Below are 17,831 nucleotides of genomic sequence, written 5' to 3'. Positions count from 1 at the left end.
CAAGTTATTAATTTGCTGGTGACTAAAGCAAACACAATTTCCGTACTATGCGTAAGAACTGCTGAATCAACAATTTTGTTTTCAAGTTTTATTTTGTATTTGCATTATTCTATTTCGAGGACCTTTGCCGAACTCTCGAGAGATTAACCACTGACGTTAACGATATGGTCAAAAGCTTTTGCAAGATCTTTTCAAGAATGAGTAGCAAGTTCATCTCTGACGGTTAGTCAGCCACGCTGTTCCTTATGAAATCGTATTGTTGAGTAACCGACCAGTTTATCTGAAGGGACCACTGGAATTTGTCACTCCTCATTTTCTTGGAAAGTAACGGCAAAGAAGGGAACGATTGTGTAGTGGCGTTGAATCAGTTATCGCAAGTTATCAGTGTTCGTCGTTGACTAATTGTTAATATCGCCGGCGGAAGTTGGCTCAGTACTGTGTTGTAAATCTGTCATCACTTTCCTTCTCAATGACTAATTGTTCTGAAAGGAATTGGTCGATATTGTGGCTGCTTGGAGATGCGTCGATTTCCTGTTATTCCATAGTCAACCTGGTTTATTTGTGGATGAGCGCTCTTGTATGCACATGTTGTAGCGTTGTAGGAGGGGCGGAAATGAGAGATTGAGGGAGGCAGAAGGCTTCGTCGATCGCGTTCGCGACGTGGGATGTGGGTGGGCCTCCTCCGATGGCGCAGTGGTAGCGTCGTTGCCTTGTAATCAAGGGAGTCCCGGGTTTGATACCCGTTGGAGGTACATAGTGGTTCGGATCCCACTTTAAACTGCAGGTCCAGACCCGATTAGCCTTACTGTGCACAAAGTGGACTGAAAACATCGCTGGAAAATTACTTTTTAAAAATAACTCTGTTTCACTTACTCTGCTCAAAAATGGGGCGAACCTTCCACATAGTACACCTAATGCTCAACCTCACTTCCACGTAGGGCTGCATTTTGCAGACTATCGAGGCTCTGACGTCTGTACCTACGGCCAGTATAGTCTTCGTAAGACTGTGTGTGTTTTGTCCTTGTTTGTGCTGAGTGAACCTTTACAGCCTCGGCTTTTAACTGCTCAGAATATTTTAGTGATAACCACTACACCATGAGCACCTCTAATACAGAAATTTTCTGTATTATTATATTCTCTCTTAATGTATATTATCCCATGCTATCTATCGTTCCTGGTGGTCTTCATTTGAAGGCCACTCCAGTTTTCTACGGGCCCTATTGGACCCTGAATTATTCTCTCTATATTTTATGTATTATATATATTATTTTATATTTATCATATGAATCGTATTCTATATTATACTTATGTATGTTTCTCGAAAACTTCTCGATTCCCAAAACCTAGTTAACCACTCGAAAGTATATCCTTCACTCCAGGGACACGAAGAATACCGCACTCAGCAGAAGCACCAACGACAAATGATAGCTGAGTAAGAGGGTATAAGAAGTGAGAGTGGCGGAGGAGGTTCGCACCTTCGTGTCCCTTTAATATTTTAGTCTTCGACATTGCAGTTGTGTTCTTATCTATATTTTAGTTCAGCCCCTTTATGACGGGTGCAAAATAGCCTAAGTGCTGACGCACCCAAAATTTTAAATTTAATCAATCAATCTGCTCAAAAAAATACTATTTTACTAAGTTACTATTTTATTATTAACACTTACGTTTTAGTTACTAGGCCATCTATAGCTTGTAGTACGTGTTACGTGGATGAACCCCAAACCAGCTGTTCTTTTCTTCGCTGATGAGCATTTAAAATTAACTAATTTTCATTAAATTGTAACAAACGTCATACCTAATTTTCATTAAATTGTAGTAAGCCTCATGTGTTTATGACCGTGTGAGAAAACCCTTATACTTGGAAAAATATTAAGTGACACCGAACAACTGTGTGTATGTATAGTTCTCGACAAACTTACAGAAACGCTGGCCTTCTCATCCTCACAGTCTTGACGAGGCATGTTTCTTCAATGTTGGCAATTCTTGTAAAGACACCTACGTGGACAACACAACTCAAGTTTGTGAGGATGATAAGATCAGAGTTTCTTTAGCTTTGTCTGGAAGTAGTAGATACAATTAAATTTTATTTTAGGCCTGAGTGCAAAACTTTGACCCTATTCCCACCGATACTGATTCTTGAAAATTGCAATAATTACAATTAGTTCAAAATATTGATACATATTGGTATGTAAATATTCTTCATTTATATGCATGAATTTACCAATAAATTTGCTTTAGAATATTCAAGAATTACATCAGAATATTAAAATAGATGTTACGTAATAAAAAAATACAGTTTTTCTTGCATAATTTGTGAGAAATATAAAGAAAGATTGAATGTTGCATAATTTCCAGGATAATTTGACTTGTGAAAGATCAACATGCCGGAAAAGTATCGGCTGGTATCGCTAGATGAATTCCAACCGATCTTTCCGATACCGATACATCAGTATCGGCTTAGCCCTGTTTTATTTCCAACCTTTTTTTTTTTCCATAGCGAAACCATAATTTTGTTCATTCGTGTTGTAAGTTACGCACTACCAAGCAGAGGTTCCAAGTTCGAATCTCGATGCAGTCGTCATTGCATTTGTTCCATTCTCCAGTTTATATGCCCGTGTCTTTGTCGCGATTTTCCCAAGCGATAGATAAGCGACGTAAGGGAAAACGTCCAGACGCCACATCAGAGTAGACCTCAGCGTTCTTAAGACTTGTATTTGGGCATCTGTAACTTCTGAGATGGCCATTATCATTTTTTTGACGTCCTACTTTTTTTACCCGTTGTGAGATGGCACTGAAGCCAAAAAAAACGATGTTGGTGTTTGCAGTTGGCAATCGTGGGAACCGAGTGTCCTCACATCCTGGCAGCCTTCGTCTCTTGACAATTGGCAGGCCTGGTGCAGGAAGTTGGATACGTAATGGGTTGTATTGGTAGAGCACGGACGTCCTAATGATGTACATCCGCCATTGAAGCCCACAATTGGTCTCGTTGGTACGGTAGGAGTAGATGGCTTCCAGCGCGAGCTCGGGGCCTTGTGAATTTTTTTTTCCACCGACGCCTGAATCGCAGAAAAGGCTGGCAGAGTCAGTTTTAAGCGCGGAGGCTAACCGGAATCTAACCGAACTACTGCTTTGCACCGTCACCGGGAGTCGAACCGTAGATCCCTTGATTACAAGGCATCGGAGAGGAACTAACAGGTGACTAAATGTGTCTTCTGTTTGTTTTACGTCGCCTTTTCTACCTCTTGGGCACATCGCGACGACGAGGATGAATAATGCAATGGATGACAATGTTACACGGAGTTAGAATCTTGAATCTCTGGCTTCATAGACTAGTGATGGCCGAAACGGATAAAATTTTTTATCCGGATAAATGTGTGCATTATCCGAGCATTTGACTCTACGGATTTTCTACAGATCCTTCATTAAATCTGTACTGCATGTATCCAAATATTCTGATTAGCCGGATATCTGGAGTATCCTTTGCTTCCGAAACGGATATCGGATAGTTTGAAATCCGTGTATCCGTTATCCGGATTTTGTGGCACCGTTGACCACTCCACTAGGGAGGCCGGTCGTCAAACGGTTCATATTAATTTCACTTTGGAATGTAAGAGGTGACCTTCTAGGAAGGCGCTTAAAGGTCAGCGTCTCTTCCGCGTGGTGCATCCAGCAAAATGTATGTCTGCAGGCTAACAAGGCTCTGGCGCTGTGACTTAAGCCAGCATAATCCTCTGTGGAGTTATGTTGTTGGGATGGTACCGAGGCGAGGCCATGCAAGAATCGAGATAGATCTATGTAAAATCCCGCATAATGCGACGGGAGCAAATAGGCTAAGTGGTGATGCACCCAACATTTTTATTTAAAACATTCATTCATATGAGGGTATGTGGAGGTAAGCCCCAACACATTCACAGTATCGGCCATTTGTGTTGGCGCTGTGATCAGCACCACCCACCGGCTGCCCTGTGTTACATCCAGGTACACATTTATAAGAGGTAGGGTGAACCCCAGAGTCACTCCATGCATGGGCATTGGTGGAAAAATTCCCACCTCAAATTACCTACACCGAGAATTGAACTCGGTTCCAGATGTTCTTGACGTAACGATGTGAGAATATTTGTGTGTGTGTGTGTGTGTGTAATATAAACTGTACTGCCTTTCAGTTTGTATTTTAAAGGGCGAGCATGTGTGCATTTATAAACGGTATCCCTTTTGTATTTTTTCATTATTTTTGTTTTTTCTGTTATACTTTATTACTAAACAAGATGTGAGAAAATGTCTAAGTATAAGGCATTGGAACCTTAACTTCGCGATGTATACAAAACAGAAATAAATCAATAAATAATCGTGTAAGTCATGAAAAACGTAGTTTACTGAATTTTTTTCGTGGATCTTCAGGAGCACCAAATTTGGAGATTTCTGCAACATCCTATTAGTCAAGCATTCTGAGATGTTTTTGAGCGTTGCAAAAAATAAATTCCTGGAGTGTTGGTACATAACAGCAATGGCGGGCCGCTTGAAGACCACTGGCATTCCTCAAGTTCGTTGCACCTAACCAACCTGTGCCGAGCGTGAATGCTCGCACGCATATAGAGGTCCCCTTTTCTGCTACATCCGCTTAAACTTTTGAGTTCCTAGTATTGCGAATGTATTTGTCGAGCTGTTTCCATAATGAGCAGTTTTTCCTACGTGCTTTTTCTTCAGTTTCAGACATGTCTGTGTGGTGCTGTGGCAAAAATGTCCGTCTGCTATACGGGTCGGTCACCAATGGGCTTGAAGTGTCTTCAGTATTCCATCAAATACCTTTCCTCCTCCTCCCCGGACTGTGGAATGCGGGCATTGGCATTCTGTACTCTCTCTCTCTCTCCCTCCCTCCCCTTTCATCTTGACCACCATAAAAAACACGCGATCCTCTCTCTCCTTACGTGATTCGCTCAGTATCACCGTCTGTTCTTCGTTCAACTCATGGCCATAATTATGCGACGGTAATGGATTTGTATGAACTTTGGTTTTGCCGCCCTCCGTGGCGGAGTGGTGCGATGCCAGGGGCCCTAGGTTCAAATCCTGGGTAAGGCATGGATAGTCTCATTAGTTCATCATCGTCGCCGCCGAAGTTAACCCAGTCGGTCGAAATGGACGTAACGTAATGGTTCTGTTTCTCGTAATGAACGGGCTCGATTCACCGGGGAGAGACATGGGGCTGGTGGTTACGAGACGAGAACGAGACAGGCTACTCGAAAATCGAGACGAGACCGGGATTTTTAGTGTCCCAGCCCTGCCTCGTTCGAGACTTGGACGTGGGTGTGATATTAAAAAAAATAACTAAGCCCAACTAACTTTATTTTGAGACAACGGCAGATCATCAAAGAGTGAGACTGATATTTTTTTTGGACAGATGTTTATTACTCTCGTGGAAGGGTTACATGAACTTTCTCAAAGTACCCCCCCCCCCCCCCACCGCGACTTGAATGCACTCATGACAACGTTTCTGCTTGTCCGCAAACACATGATGTAAGCCATTCTTTGCGAGATCCTCTAGAATCGCCTCATATCTATTCAGCACTGCTTGAGAGCCCGCAAAATGATGGCCCCGTAGCTTTGACTTGAGTGTAGAGAACAAAAAAAAAAGGTCACGGGGCTAGGTCGGGGATATAAGGGGGATGTGATACAAAGGTGATATTGAATTTTACCAAATGTGCCATGACGTGATTTGCCACATGAGGTAGTGCATTGTCATGATGAAGTCGCCACCCGTTCCGATGAGGTTGTGGTAGTTTCTTTTGCAATGTGCCTCCTCAGTGTCGCCAACACTGCCGTTTAGTATTCTGCTGTAACGGTAGTGTGCGGGGGAACTGCGTGCTGGTACACCTTCCCCTTACAGTCAAAGAAAGTGATCACCATCGCCTTACCCGCAGATGGAACAACTTTCGCCTTTTTCGGTATTGGATACCCTGGCGACTCAATTCTGTGCTGGCTTGTTTTTCTTCCACGACTCATCACCGATAATAACAGTTTCCGAAAAAACATCGCCTTTTTCACGATTGCAGCTTTAAAAGACAACAGAATTTGATTGCTGCGAAACAAAGGATCCGATGGTGCTGCCATCTCTGGGTATTATGTATGAAACCCCTCTCTTATCCAATATGCACATTACAAACATGTAACGACACAGGACGTTGTGCAAAGAATCAGTCTCACTCTTGGTTGATCAGCCCTTGTATATTCTGTTTTAGTAAGTACGAAGTGAATCCATTACGTAGCTTTCAGACCGAAGCGACAATCGACCCGTGTCGCTTCGGACTGAAAGCACCATTTGTGTCAACTATAATCTTGTGCTGCAGGGTTGCATATATTCAATATAAACATTTGTTTTTCGAGCGCTCACTTGTAGCGTCGGAACGAGATGCCAGATTTTTTTTTATTCAGAAAGTTGTAACGCTGTGTAAGTTCGTGCGGTGATTCACTGCGTATATTGTTTAGAGCATGTCTCGATATTAAGTCGAGAGTAGATTACATTAAACGAACGTTCCTTGCTCTTGCTTGCATTTTAATGTTGCTTTTTGCTTGTTCGATTCTCTGCTGAGAAATATTTTGGGAGTTCAGGTCCCCATTTAGATAAGGAGAGAAGTTGGACTTTGACTTTTAAATTCCACTTCAAAGCAGAAACACACATTTTAATACAAGAACTGTTTCTTCATGAATAGTTATGTTTGAAAAGCAATTAATTAAATAAATAAATACTTGTGTATGGTAATATGTACTGCGTTCTAACCCAGTAGTCCTTTAGAATTAGAAGTCATTTGTATAAATTTTACCGATGAATGGATCTTCTTCAGTACATAATTCTTGTCAAATAATATTTCGTAAGAGTTTACACACGTGTGATTTAAAGTTCACCTTATCAATCAACAAAGCCTTCAAAGTTTGTACTGAAAGATCGTTCTTGTCACTTGTCCACTAACTATTCCTGTACGAAATCAGTCGTTAGGTTGGAGCATTAGTTCCAGCTAAACAGAGAAGAAACCCCAATATTTTAAGAAAATTGGAATGTGGCACATTGTTGACATTGAAATGTGAAATAATTTCTACCCAACAATGCCATAGTTCATAATAATAGTAGAGAAGATGTATTTTGCAGTAATTCTATGCCGATAAGTCATTGTCACAAAAAGGGACATTTTGGCGTCCCGTTTTAAGTTTTTAATAAACCGGGACAGAGACTCGAAAAAAGGTACTCTCCCGGCTAATCATCTTATCCACAGTGTGTCAAAATCGTAAGAAGCACGAGTCCAAAGTTCGAGAACTACTAAAGCAACTCCTCAACGCCGAATCACACGGAACTAGATTTCCAGTAAGAATGTCCTTCTTGGCGGTGGTCTGGCTACCTGACTGATGGCTGGATGCTTGACTGGTTTTGACTACTAGACCGTGTCCTAATTGCAACTGGCTTTCTCTGCTAGATTCTGTGGAACAGCCAATCAGAGAGAAAGTTTGGTCATGTGAAGATAATAATAATAATCTGTGAGTTTGGCAAAGAAGCAAGAAAAACAGATGCTGTGCATTCGTGTTAGTTAATACGAGGGTGGATTGAAAAGTTCGTGGCCTGACCTAGAAAATGAGAAGATATTTGGATAAGTTATGTTTTATTTTTCCACGTAATCCCCCTCGAGGGAGATACATTTACGCCACCTCTCTGGTAACGCTGCTATACCACTTTTAAAAAATTATTCCTCAAGGTCTGCAAATTACCCCAGTACAGCACTTTTCACCTCTTCATCCGAAGAAAATCGCTGACCCCCCCAAAAACTTTTTCAGGTTTCCAAACAGGTGAAAGTCCGAGGGGGCCAGATCAGGCAAATAGGATGGGTGCGGCAACAGTTCGAACCCACAGGAATGAATTTCTGCCATGGATGCAAGGGACGTGTGAACGTGCATTATCCTGGTGAAACAACACCTTTCTTCGCAGCATTCCTGCCCTCTTAATTTTAATTTCCTCGCGTAAACGTCGCAGCAGGGTGCAGTAGTATTTAGAATTGATAGTCTTTCCTTTTTCCAAGAAATCGATTAAGATAGCGCCCCTAGCATCCCAGAATATTGATGCCATAACCTTGTTTGCCGACAAAACCTGTTTGGCTTTCTTTGGAGGTAGGAGATCCTTGTCGTTTCCATTGCTTTTATTGTTGTTTTGATTCCGGTGTATGATGGTGCACCCATGTCTCGTCCATAGTCACAAATCTGCCAATAAACTCCTCCGGATCACTTTCAAACAGTTCCAAACAATCACGGGAAAGGGTGAGTCGAGTGCCTTTGTGTTCAACTGAAAGCAACTTGGGTACCCATCTCGCAGACACCTTAGAAAACCCTAAATCGTTCACGATAATGTTTTGTGCTCGCTCATAGGAAATACCCACAGTCTCAGCTATCTCACGGATTTTGATTCTGCGGTCACTCAAAATCAGGTCACAAATTTTATTGACATTTTCTGTTGTGGTCGACGTTGCAGGCCTGCCACTGCGGGGGTCATCTTCAATGCTGTTTCTTCCACGCTTAAATTCAGCCACCCACTTTTTCACCATGGAATACGAGGGCGCGGAGTCTCCAAGCGTCTCTACCATGTCCGTATGAATTTGCTGTGGTGTTAAGCCCTTTTTATGCAGGTACTTAATGACAGCGCGATGCTCTATTTTCTCCATGTCACAAATTTCTGTCACTTCTGCCCACTATAAGTCCTCACCTGAAACAATAGAGCAATGAAATGAAATGAAATTTTACACAGTGACTACCAAAGGATATAGCTATGCAACTAATGTATGAAACTTAAAATTAAAAGCTTCCTTCCTACTCAGGCCACGAACTTTTCAATCCGCCCTCGTATTAAGGACTTTATCCGTAGCGTTGAGATTTGTACAGATGTGATTAGCCGACAATTAAAATCCTTAATCCAGTGTATTAAATGTTGGACATATTTAGTTGAACAAAATATTTTTTAGGAGTATGAATATACATATCCGAGTTCATTAACAAAAGCTTGTTGATTGCACCTTGATTGCCACATTTTCTTTCGAGCCAGTTTCTAGCCCACGCTTTTCTTTTAATTTTAATCTTAAATAACAACAGCAGTTGCTATTCTGCGATGCTCTTCCTCAAGTTGCTCGTCCATCTTTTTAGCTTGTCCAGTCTGGGCAATGCCTTGTGGGAACAAAAGTATAACGACAAGTACATTAACGAGTATCATGTGAGGCGAAAACTAGCAGATGAGCAAGTACCACACTACTGGTCTAAGTCCAAGTTGAAAATCCAGCAGGAAATCTAGCCTCGTGTGAACTAGTCATAAGATAACGACTTAGACTTGAAAACTCTTGCGGGTAAATATGAACGGGATCTGGGGTCAAAATAAATTTGAAAACCGTCAGCCAGGCCAATCCGCAAGTGCGTTTTAGTGAAAGGTGATGGAAGGTTGGTGTGAGCAACCACTTCTGCTCGGCTTCTGTGCCAAAGTACGTACAATAACGGGGCTCAGGTTCAGAAACATGACCCGGTGATGGAACTTCCCATGAAGCTTGTTTTTTGTTCGTTTGGATCTGACAATTGAGGTGAAAATCTTTGACATTTAAAAGGTGGCTGACCCAAAGATCTACAATTGCTGTCAGGCGTCAGAGTTCTTAATTTAAGACCGTGCTACAAGATAGATGCAGTTCTACTATTGGCCGAAAATGAACATTGTACCTAATGCAAACGTCCAGTTTGGTGCATTTCGGGTAAAAATCGACGGTTGGACGATTTGGTGGAAGGAACAGCTCACGTGCGTAGGCTAAATCTAACGCTGGTTTCTAGATTTTTCCCTCAAGAAACTATGGTTCGCATCTTGAAGTCTCCCGAGACAAGCCATAGTTATAATCACTCAGTTCCACGACGACAGCGGTTCCGGATTCGAATCCAGGCCTGGGCAAGTGGCCCTTCATCAATTTCATCATATCATCACTCATCCTCATCTTCGCGATTAGCCAAAAGTGGCAGAGAATGCGGAACATGTTCGCACTAACACACACACACCTTCCAAAACTAAAAATCACGAACCCCCACGCTTCACATTGTGGAAACGACGCACCAAACGCGCAACATTATTCCTAGAACCCCCCCCCCCCCCTTTATGATTTTGCAAGAAAACGTCGGTTTGACCTACATCACACGTAACTCCCACACGAAGAATTCAACTGTACAAAAATGTAATTGTGGATCTCTGAAATCTTATACCATCAATGGAGTTTTGAACTGGGAGGGCAAGTCTAACAAGACAAAACCGGTGACCAAAATCGAATTCCATGTTCACAGGGTCAGGAAGAAAAAGACAACCATGTAAAAATAGAGAAGAGGCCACCAGACTGTTGGTTAAATTGTTAAAAAATCATACCAAAATAAAATTTATTTTGCTGTACGACCTCGTCGGATATAACTATGATATCTATGTAGAAAAGTCATATATTTTGCTTATATTAATTACAAAGTCAATCCATTAGTGGTATTTTCTAGCTCTACGAAGCCAGGGATCCCGGATTCGAATCCCGGCTTGGATGCTATTTTTTTGTTCTTCATCAATGTTATCCTATCATCTCTCATCATCAACGTCGCGATTAGCCAAAAGTGAAAGAAAAACTATGTAAAATAAATAGGGCTGAGCCGATACCAATGCCGATACTTGAAAATTGCAATAGTTAAAAGTTGGTGAAAATATTGATCAATATTCGTGTGTGTTCTTTAATTATTTGCATCAATTTAACAAGGAAATTGCTTTAAAATATTCAAGAATTGCAACAGAATATTAAGATAAATGTTATGTAATCATCACAAAATCCATTTTTCATGCAAAATGAAGATAAAGTTTGAATTTTGCATAATTTCCAGGATAATTAAGGTTTTTTTGCGGACAATGTGAAAGACCAAAATGCCGAAAATGTATCGGCAGGTATCGGTAAAGAAGTTCCAACCTATACTTTCTGATACCGGTACCATTAGTATAGGCCGATGCCGGTATCGGCTCAGCGCTAAAAATAAACCAAATCAATCAATCAATTGCATCTTAATCTCACCTGCAGACACCCTTAGTCCCAACTGTAAATACATGCTTGATCCTACGTAAAGGGAGTGTCGACGCTTTAACGCACGCCCTTTTTTTATGCGAATTCTTGCGTTCGCTATGTTTGGTGATATTTTTTTCAGAAGTTACAAACGGCGGATGCCCCACATGGATATGCATTCGGTATCTGATGTAGATATCGTCTCAACCGTGTTGGAACGAGATACGAACTATAGAGGATCTACTTGCATCGGTGCAGTTAACAAATTTTGCTAATTGTATGAACTTGGGCAACACGTGACGGTGGGGAGGTTAAAGCACCTAGCGGAACACTTCACACTGGTTTATTCCCTGTTATAATGCTTGAGCAGATTTTCATTGTCTGCTGAAGCTCTGTCTGAGGCTCACTCGAGTGTGGTTCCTCGGTTTTGCATAGTGTCTGTAGTTTGTACAGCTTAGTGCAAAATTTCCACTCGCGTCTGCAAATACCGTACTTCCTCGGGGCTATTTTGAGTGAGAGAAGTGTCGTTGGTTTGCACGGTTTTTGAACTTGTTACTGTAGTTTCATTTTTTCTTATTGAGTTCGTAGTGATTCACAGCTTTAGTTTCATTTTTCTTATTGAGTTCGTATTGTTTCACAGTTGTAGTTTCATTTTTTCTTATTGGGTTCGTATTGTTTCACAGTTGTAGTTTCATTTTTTCTTATTGAGTTCGTATTGTTTCACAACTGTAGTTTCATTTTTCTTATTGAGTTCGTATTGTTTCACAACTGTAGTTTCATTTTTCTTATTGAGTTCGTATTGTTTCACAACTGTAGTTTCATTTTTCTTATTGAGTTCGTATTGTTTCACAACTGTAATTTCATTTTTTCTTACTGAGTTCGTATTGTTTCACAACTGTAGTTTCATTTTTTCTTACTGAGTTCGTAGTGATTCACAGCTTTAGTTTCATTTTTCTTATTGAGTTCGTATTGTTTCACAGTTGTAGTTTCATTTTTAATTATTGAGTTCGTATTGTTTCACAGTTGTAGTTTCATTTTTTCTTATTGAGTTCGTATTGTTTCACAACTGTAGTTTCATTTTTCTTATTGAGTTCGTATTGTTTCACAACTGTAGTTTCATTTTTCTTATTGAGTTCGTATTGTTTCACAACTGTAGTTTCATTTTTCTTATTGAGTTCGTATTGTTTCACAACTGTAATTTCATTTTTTCTTACTGAGTTCGTATTGTTTCACAACTGTAGTTTCATTTTTTCTTACTGAGTTCGTATTGTTTCACAACTGTAGTTTCATTTTTTCTTACTGAGTTCGTATTGTTTCACAACTGTAGTTTCATTTTTTCTTACTGAGTTCGTATTGTTTCACAACTGTAGTTTCATTTTTTTCTTACTGAGTTCGTATTGTTTCCCAACTGTAGTTTCATTTTTTCTTACTGAGTTCGTATTGTTTCACAACTGTAGTTTCATTTTTTCTTACTGAGTTCGTATTGTTTCACAACTGTAGTTTCATTTTTCTTATTGAGTTCGTATTGTTTCACAACTGTAGTTTCATTTTTTCTTACTGAGTTCGTATTGTTTCACAACTGTAGTTTCATTTTTTCTTACTGAGTTCGTATTGTTTCACAACTGTAGTTTCATTTTTTCTTACTGAGTTCGTATTGTTTCACAACTGTAGTTTCATTTTTTCTTATTGAGTTCGTATTATTCCACAACTGTAGTTTCATTTTTCTTATTGAGTTCGTATTGTTTCACAACTGTAATTTCATTTTTTCTTACTGAGTTCGTATTGTTTCACAACTGTAGTTTCATTTTTTCTTACTGAGCTCGTATTGTTTCACAAAGACGTGCAAGCACATCTACATGCATTTTTGTGTTTGTGTATAATTCTGTATGCTTGGGTTTCTTCCTTGGTTCAGTGTATTTTTTCTTATTGAGTTCGTATTGTTTCACAAAGACGTGGAAGCACATCCACATGCATTTTTGTGTTTTGTTACAAACAGTATTTGTTTTTGTGTATAATTCTGTATGCTTGGGTTTCTTCCATGGTTCGTAGTTATAAAGAACCAATAAGATTTAAACTTTAAGCCCTCCCCCATGCGACGAGGGCGGAATGTATAAATATGGCCTCTCTGACAGTGAGGGACAGTGTGTGTGAAACGGATAGCAGAAGGGAGAGTGATCTTCGGTCTCCAGTGACCTCCCATAAGAAGAGCATTCCGAGGCGGTTACGCCGATGCTAGCTTCCACGCTGCAGTTCTGCCGTGGGGCTCAAGTTAGAGAAATGTAAATAATGTAAATTAGAGAATTATTGGAAGAATCTGAGCCTTGTTTGTTGAATTGAAAATAAATGTGCAAACCCCATTTCTGCGAGTTTTCAGCAATCACCCTCCAACATTAATTCAGTAAGTTCTTGCCTGTGATTGATTCTTTAGTTCCGAGCGCTCTGGTGATGGGAACCCAGGACTAACGAGCCTATTTAGTTGTTTCTTTGGGTTTTTCCTGCCAGAATCGGCCCGGTAAGGGTGGAGTGTTGCGGAACAGTTTGGAGGGTTAGTTCAGTTTCGTTCCTTTCAAAACAACAGTATTGATTACAAATATGTCTGCTTTACAATAGGCAAATATTCACTTCCTAGACTAGTCTAGGGGCGACCCTTTCTGAAGACACCCAAGTGTCTACATGACATTGTGATCGTAATTGTCCTTATACCTTGTGTTTGTAGACCTATACGCAAACATAAATACAGTTAATTGATTGAATTTGTGTTTTAAGTTCACTTTACGCACAGTAAGGCTAATCGGGATCCGAACCACTGTGTGCCTCCACCGGGTATCGAGCCCGGAACCCCTTGATTACAAGGCAACGGCGCTACCACTGCGCCATCGAGGAGATCCATAAATACAGTTGAACCTGAGAAGAGAAAATAATACATGTAACTGAGAATTTCAATTCAGATTTAGATACCATGTCATATCATTATTAAAATTCTGTAATCGTATCTATTTTGAGGAATGATATACGTAATACCGGTTATTTCTATCATAAAGTGGCAAACTAACGAATCTAAAACTTTGATTCTTAAGTTTTTATGTGGGATTAGCGTCCACTTCCCGTTTGAATTTTACTGTCTGGTCAAGCGTGTAACTTTTTCTCTTTTCTTCATAACCGACCAGTAGCAACTCAAAACGTTCAGGGTTGCTGCGCACCTGGAAAACAGGGAAATGTCAGGGAATTTTGCAGATCGTCTGGAATTTACGTGCATTTTGGAGTCTGCAAGAGAAGAAGTTGCAAAATGAACAAGCAGTTCACTTCCTCTTCGTGATTCGGTTCTTGTGATTCCACTCCCAAAAAAGAAGTGTTTCTTTCATTCTTATGATTCTCAATCTTGTGCAAAATTATGGTTCCTTCGAATTTCTGTATTAAATTTTCAATTTTGTAATACTAGATATTAGAAAGAATATCAAAGTAAAACTTGCACTCCAGATATGTGATTGATAACTAAAGTACATTGACAATATGATCATAATTATCGGAAAGGTTGGTGAAGATGAGGTTATCGTCTATTATTTTATAGATTTTAGTCTTGTTGGCATTTCCTATGGAATTCCTATATGCAACAAAAAATTCTCCAGATGCTGTGTCCTTATAAATGTAAAAAAAAAAAAGCAGCATTTTCTACGATACTATAAATCCGCCAGAAAAAGAAAAATTGTGTATTTATGAACTTTTTCTGTTGTTTTTATATTGTGGAGATCTGTTATGGTGAAATAATGTACCTCTGTTACCTTAGCCTGAAGGCTAGATGCACGTGATTGTAGCACCCAATACACTTGATGCCGATTGTAATTTTACATTTTACTCTTCTTGTGTGTGGAGAATGAAATTTGCTAAACAAGAAAGTTGTGAAAGTGAATATTCATAATAATTAACGGATTATATATTTAATTGAAAAGCACAAGGTTCAAAAGCAAAAGAATCATGATGATAAACATGTCTGGAAAAATTTCATTTTTTGACTGGAAAACCTGTTAATGTCAGGGAATTTCGTAATCAAAAAACCCTGGTGAAGGAACCGTTGTTCTGTTTTTATTGTGGAACACTGCAAACGCCAGCTATCGGCATCTTTTTAACGTGTGTTCTTTCGTATTTCCATTACGTACAAAAGAAAACGAGTCTCATGTTCTGAGCAACTGCTGCAAATCTTTCTCCTCTAATTTCATGCCGCGCCCTGAGAAGAAATGTATACTTCTGTGGCATTGTTGTAGCTTGGTTACGTACAGATCAACTGAATTTTATGAAAATGATGCATTACGTACAAATAAGGTTTAATTAGCATGTTTTTAAATTATATTTTGCCAGGACATACAGTAATTTATGTATAAAACAGTGTTACACAGAACTGAGTTACGTATGAAGCAGTCTCAACTATATCTGTGAAACCGCCTAGAGCAAGTCAACGTGATCAGCACATTTTGGAATACAATTCGTATTAATTTCTGAAAATATATTTCTTGAATGGCATAATTTGCTACATAAGATAATGTCATATTTGTTAAATAAGTACTTTTCAGAGCAGTACTACTATTGTACAAAATGTAAAACTGGTGAAATGCCCATTTCTGTTTTTAGAAATTCGCCAGATCAGACTTTTTTTCTTTTGGGTCCGGGCGGCGATTTGGTTCCAAAACCGGGGGGCAAAGACAGTATATTTCCCTTTGTAGATAAGGTTTAGCATAGTGCAGGGACAAAAGTGGGGAGAGAGCAACTACCTTCGCTCCCTAATCGCCGCCACTGTCTGCTAGACAAACTGCTAAAAGGGACAAGTTCCAGTTAAAATGTATACATTAAGACTTAACCAATGAGGAGGCACTTTTTCAAACACATATTTTGATTCATTTGAAATTTGGCATACTGGAAGGTTCTCCTGAGGTAGGAAGATATGCAAAGTTGCAGATCCGTATCATTTGTATTTCCGAAATTAGAGGAGTGCAAAATGTACGATTTTGACCATGTTTTCAACATCTTTGGTAATGCATGATAACATATTTTGTGTACAAATTCCTATAATTTAAAAGTGAAAGCCTAACGGAATAAATTAATTCCAATATAAACACAATGTTGTTTGAATTAACGTACATGTGTTCATGTTCTCAGTTATTCGAGATACAGGGTGATTCAAAGGTCTAGTCCCGTAGGCAACTACGTTATTAGTGCACATGACGGAGTGGGAAAGTTGTTGGAAATTGGTGAGTTTCGATCTTCAGTGCGTGAATTTTCAACGTAGCGGGCACGGTTCAGACTGAGCCTCATTGATAGCCACATGCTTGATACTGTGTGCCATGCAGTACTGGGTAAATTAAGAATCGATGACGATAATTACAGACAAAGTAAACAAGTAAAAAAACAAAACGTGAATATGTGACGTGGCACAACCCTCCCCTAGAAATGGCTAAAAAGGTTCAAATGAGAATCGGGCTACAATGCATGCGTCACATTGTGCCACTGCACACGAAATAGTAGCGTAACCCAGTTAAGGAACGTACAGCAAAGGCTGAGGGTTCGTCGTGCTGACCACATACCATGCCGTAACTGGTGTGTTATTTATTTTTATTCATTTCTTAGTACTAGGGTGAATCAAATATAAACGGGAATTTATTTTTCATAATTGAAACAAAATACAAATACAAAACAAAGTAATTACTTTTTTACATAGCTCCCTTGAACCGAAATGCACTTTTGCCAGCGGATAGGGAGTTTGGCAATCCCTTTGTCCCAGAAAGTTCTCGGTCGTGTGTGCAGCCAGTTGCACACGAACTCTTCCACTTCTGCGTCATACTGAAAACGCTTACCTCCGAGTACTTCTTTCAGGGGTCCAAACAATTGATAATGACAAGTGGATAAGTCTGGACTGTATGGAGGATGTTCAAGTGGTGTCCAATGAATTTCGTCCAGTTTGTCACGTGTTGCACCAGCTGTGTGAGGTCGGGCGTTGTCATGAAGCAGCAGAACACTTCTGATGGGCGTACCACGTCGTTTGGTCCGATAAGCAGCCTTAACACTTTCTAGGAGTTGACAATAGTAAGCAGCATTTACTGTTCTTCTTTCATGAAGATAATCAATAAATATGACACCTCTGAAATCCCAAAAAACTGTGGCAAGAATCTTCACAGCTGATGCATGGCTTTTGGCCTTGACTGGCCCAGCCTCTTCTTGCTGGCCTGTTTTGACCCTGGTGTGAAGTGGTGGACCCAAGTTTCATCACAGGTGACAAGACGTTGCAAAAATTCATCCCCTTCTCTCTCATAACGAACCAGGAGCCTTTGAGAGATTTTCCAGTCGAACCTTTTTCTGCTCCTCAGGCGTGGGACCCACCTCGAAGCGACTTTCTGTAGCCCAAGTTCTCATGAATGATCGTGTGAGCACTACCATAACGTATGCCCACTGCAGATGAAATTTCACTGACTGCCAAGCGACGGTCACCTTCAATCAAGTCCTGAACAGCCTGAATGTTTTCTTGAGTGATGCTTTTCCTTGGCTGCTGTTGATGTCTTTCATTTTCCACAGTTTCCCGTCTTCCCCAAAACATATTGTGCCATTCATGCACACGGGTCTTTGAAAGGGTGGACTCACCAAACTGTGCTCGAAGTCTGGGCAAACTTTTACTTGGTTTTACCCCTTCGTTTGTAAGAAATTTGACAATGATGCGTTGCGGAATGGACGGGTGTAACTCCTGCTCACTCATCGTACCACTGACTGATGTTA

General features: G+C 40.1%; 1 protein-coding gene across 2 annotated transcripts in view; it reads left to right on the top strand.

Moving 5' to 3' along the window:
- Zip48C (Zinc/iron regulated transporter-related protein 48C) overlaps positions 1-17,831 on the top strand; it is a 291,440-nt gene that overhangs the window by 87,789 nt on the left and 185,820 nt on the right. The window lies entirely within an intron of this gene.

This window comes from Lepisma saccharinum, chromosome 15 (assembly GCF_977018435.1).
Source record: "Lepisma saccharinum chromosome 15, izLepSacc3.1, whole genome shotgun sequence".
Taxonomy (NCBI): Eukaryota; Metazoa; Arthropoda; class Insecta; order Zygentoma; family Lepismatidae; genus Lepisma; species Lepisma saccharinum.
The sequence above is the reverse complement of the archived record's forward strand: the minus strand, read 5'-3'. Positions and strand labels throughout refer to the sequence as shown.